Genomic DNA, 4,981 nt, shown 5'->3' on the forward strand with positions numbered 1-4,981 from the left:
GCCCAGAAATTCTTGTGTCAGTTAGACCTATGGCAGGAGCAGCCATGACCACAGCAGAGAACCAAAGAGCCAACATGAGATGGAGCTAACCTTGAAACTACTACCCCTCATGGACAGAACTAGATCTAAGAGCCTTTTCCCAAGTTCGCTGGATAATTGAAAGGGGGGGGGGGGGGCGCAGGGGAAGGGCAAGAGAGCCGATATTAGCAGGACTGAGAACTTTGTAAGGCTGAACTAAAGCTGCGAGGCTCAAGGCTGAGGCACCTGGGAGCACATTTTGGAAGTTTTTCTGACTGTATTCTGCTACTAAATTTAATTATAGCCTTTTAATTTCTCCCTTATGGTTTTTTGTAGACTGTCAATCATCACATCAGATTTTGGACTCAATAAAGCAGTATTATTGGTATTGGGATGAGTAGAAAGTGGTTTAGGACCATGGGGCACATGTCTGACCTCTTCAGAACTGGTTTTCTGTTGTTGATATTGTGTATGGTGACAGTTACCCTTTATTTTTGTGGCTTTGGTTTTGTGGGGTTTTTTAAATAGTTCCCCTTTGTGAAGCTGATAAACGTCAGATATGGCTGACCCTGTGTGGCTCTTGCTCTTTTTATACTCCTAGTGCTGGTGAGTGATCCCCAGTCTGAACACCCTTGCCAGGCTGATCTATTTTGTTTGTTCAGTTTTGGGGGTATCAGAGTAAGGCTAGCCACACAGAAAGTTAGGAAATAGTCTCTTCTCCTTTACTTTTGTAAAAATTTGGAAAGGATTGACATGACTTCATCTATAAATATTTGGTAGAAATCCCCAGAAGAGCCATCCAATATAAGACTTTTCTTTCTGGGAAAATTTTTAATACTAATGCAATCTTTTTAATTTGATGTAGGTCTCTTAAGCTCTTCTATTTCTTTTTGAGTCTTAAACCTATGATGTTATATGTTCAAGCTTACTCATAAGATAAATGCAAATTAAAACTTGCTGTTATGTGTCGTTGAGTGAACTATGACTCATAGCAACCCTATGCACAATAGCTCTGAATTCTGCTCTATCTTTAGCCAGTCTCACTGTCTCCAATACACTCACCCTCATTACCCCAGTTACTGCATCAATCCATCTCATCCAGGTTCTTCCTCTCCTGCTCTGTCCTTTGACCCTTCCTTCTAAGTATGATACCCTTCTCCAAAGACTGGTCCCTCCTGGCTACATGCCCAAAATATGTAAGACAGAGTCTCAAAATCCTTGCCTCCAAGGAGCAGCTTGGTTTCACCTTCTCCAGGATAGATCTCTTAGTTCTCTTGGCAGTATATGTTATGTTCAGTGCTCTTCTCTAGTACCACAATTCAAAGACATCAGTTCTTCTTCTATCATCCTTTGTAGTTGTCCAACGCTCTAATGCATAGCAAGTAATTACGAAAATCCTGGCCTGAATTAGGAGCACCTTCGTTTCTAGACTGACATCCTTGCACTTTAGCACTTTTGCTATGTCCCTTAACAGCATATTTTCCTAATGCAATTCATCTTTTTTATTTCCTGACTCCTGGTGCTGAGACTGTGGAACCAAACAAGCCAAAATTGTTAACTATACTGCAATAAAATTTCTCAGCTTTCAGACTGACTATTGAAAATCTGTGATAACATGTTAACAAAGCTTGTGTAAACAAGCCACTGTCATGCATAGCTAGTAGGAGTGCAAGTTGGCACAATCCTTATTGGGGGAATGTAACAATCTCTAATGCTTTATGAAAGTTCCTGGGTGCTTTGAATGAGTAGTAAGTGACAAGTTTATGGTTCATACTCACTTGGAGGTATTTTGGAAGATAAGTCTTGAGGTCCCTTTTAAAAGATCACAGCCTTGAAAACTTAAGAAGCAGTTCTATTATGTCTACATGGGGCTATCCTAAGTTAGAACTGACTCAGTGGCAACCAACAATACCACTTCTAGGAATTTATATTAAAGACATGTCTCCAACAATATGAAAATAAATCTGCCCTAGGTGTTCTTTATGCATTGCTTAAAATAAAAAAAATTAAAACTAAATATCCATACACAAAAAGAGTAGCTCTAGTGACTTTGTCTGCAGAAGTTGTAAAGCTAACCCAAAGGTCACGCCTATCTGGTGCTATGATGCTATCAGCCACTGTACAAGCGAAAATGTGCAGTCTCTTCTCATGTGACTCACAGCCTTGGAAACCCAGTGGAAAGTCAGGTAGGAGTTGGTTCCAACCCATACGCAAGGCGAGATTGACAAGTAGCGCATCTCCGTGTTACAGTGAAGTACAATGCAGAAATGAAAAAAAGGGGAAAAAAGTGACATGCAGTTCAAATCACTGGCTGCTCCATAGGAAATGGATGGGCAGTCTCCTCCCATGCAGCTTACTGCCTCTGAAAACTCACTAGAGAGTCAGCTGTATGCCGGTTCTGACTCCACGGCTTACAATACTAAACAACAAATCTATTAAGTTAATAAAGCAAAGCACATGGTATGTTATCTTTCATAGAAAATAGGAAAATATGTTTTAAAATAATTTATCCTATTTTTATTGTTGCTAAAAACATAGATGGCAAACAAAACGTATTAACAATGTTTGCATGCACAGTTCGATAAGGTTGATTACACTTTTCATGTTGTGCAGCCACTTTTACCCTTTTTTCTGAGTTGTCACTTTATCATTAGCATAATGGTGTTGCCCCCTGAATTAACTATCTAATCTTTATAACTTCTGTTGTTGATTTAGGGAGCTCTTGTTCTGTCAACCCAAAGACAGGCAACTTTATTACACCAATGGTGCTGTACAGAAGAAAGAGGAACCGTCTTCTCCTATATGATTTAAAGTCTCTGAAAACCTGGAGGGTCAGCTATGAGTTGGTTCTGGTTCCACAGCAATAACTTTGAGTTCTTGGCTTGTTAATGTGATCCCATACACATAGATCTTAAAAGAGCACAATACACAAGACATACAGTCTCAACTCAACTCATTGCCACTAATTTGGGATTGATTCATGGCTTTACCTTCCAGCAGCCAGAAATCAAAGAGGAGGAGTGTGTCCATCTTTATCCCACAGAATTACTGGTAGATTCAAACAGCCAGAGAAGGATGGCCTCTGGGTTAGTAGTATGAACTAAACCAACCTAAAGTATTGTTTGAGTTTAAGAAGATTCCGGAGGACATTTTTTTTAAATTTACGGTTTATAGATTACGTTAGGGCAATGTTGTGGGAATATATAGCCTCCATGACTCAAAAAAAATTCTAGATTCCATGAGCATCTGAATTTGCCCCACTGTGATCAGGATTCTTCAACAAAAGAAAAAGATATGCTTATCTGCTCATTTGGACAAAAAGAAATAGAGAGATAAGTGAGAAACTTTTGAAATTTTGAATCTATAGGGGTTGGTGATGTTGCTATTGTGTACTACTGAGTTGGAACCAATCCATAGCTGACCATCCAGAAGGTTTTCAGAGGCAATAAATCACATGGAGGAGACTGGCCATCTTTCTTCCATGCAAGTTGAGAAGCAGTTCTTTACCCTTAAGCCACCTGACCTGCGCTGTGCAAGACATGACCTACAATGTAAAAGACCTGACCTGTGCCTGGAGCATCATCATCACTGGAGAGCAGAGAGATGAGTGGGCAGAAATGACTGGAGGCCTGAGCCATCATATCTAAAGTTAGATGGGGGAGCAAAAAGGGATTGTTGGAAGGGCAAGGCAAGAGGATGGAGAGGTGCACTGGCAGGTCAGGGGAGGGGAGATGGGACCGCAAAACAGTAATGAAGTGTGGAGGGCAAAATACCAACACCAAATCTATCTGCTAGTTTTATAAGAAGAAGTGTCCTTCATCTGCTCCTTGGGGTAGAATGCTTGTCTATCAGATACTGTACTAAAGGTAAACATCCAAATTAAGATAGAATAAGAAGAAGGATTGATCATCCACTCCCAAAATAACAGGCCTTCAAAAATGTTATGAACAATAGAGCAGACTTAGACTAGTAGATATGGCACCAGAGGCTGAGCCCTTATATTGAGAAACACAAATAAAGAGGAACAGTTGCAAACAGGCACTAGTGATTGGAACATGGGCTATAAGAAGTATGAATGTAGGAAAACTGGACATTGTTAAAGAAGAAATGGAATGCATAGATATTTACATACTGTGCATTGGTGAGCTGAGATGGATTGGCACGAGCCATTTGACTCAGATAATCATATCCTCTACTATGCATGAAATGAAAAAGTGAAGAAAAATAGGTCACATTCATAGCCAAAAATCCGATATTTAGATCCATCTTCAAATACAATGTTGTAACAAGATAATAGCTATATGCACACAAGGAAGGCTTGTTAATACCACTATCATTCAAATATGTACCACTAGAACCAAAGATAACCCTTCACATCTGCCAAGTCCCTTCAGAAAATATCTTCCATTGTCCTTCACATCTGCCAAGTCCCTTCAGAAAATATCTTCCATTGTCCAACCCATGATCTGACAGCTTGTATCTTAAGCTCTCTTGGCTTCTGTGATTCCAAACACGTCAACTGCTGACATTTTTTTTTCTTTTGACCAATGTCTGTTAAGTTTAGTTGTACTGTCTCCAAGGGAAGGTGGCGTGTCCTGTAGAACTCCTGTGTAGATTATGTTTTCCTTTCTCCCACCGGTTTTTCTGTGTACCTGAAAGATGCCTCCTCGCAATTGTCTGAGGTGACTTTCCCCAGTGCGCAGCTTCCCGGCTTCCCTTCCGCCCAGGAGCATGTTCTCCCGCCTGTTTTTCTGTGTGCCTGGAAGATGCCTCTTCGCAATTGTCTGACGTGACTTTCCCCAGTGCACAGCTTCCCGGCTTCCCTTCCGCCCAGGAGCACCTTTCTGAAGGGACTTGGCAGATGTGAAGTGTTATCCTGGTGGTGGGTGGAGCTGGGAAGTAAGTGGGTCAAGGCACTGGGCTAGGTAGGGGTGGGGTCAACACTGTAACTAATGCTTAACTC

This window comes from Elephantulus edwardii, unplaced genomic scaffold (assembly GCF_000299155.1).
Source record: "Elephantulus edwardii isolate Elephantulus edwardi_28Jun2011 unplaced genomic scaffold, EleEdw1.0 scaffold00063, whole genome shotgun sequence".
Classification (NCBI taxonomy): domain Eukaryota; kingdom Metazoa; phylum Chordata; class Mammalia; order Macroscelidea; family Macroscelididae; genus Elephantulus; species Elephantulus edwardii.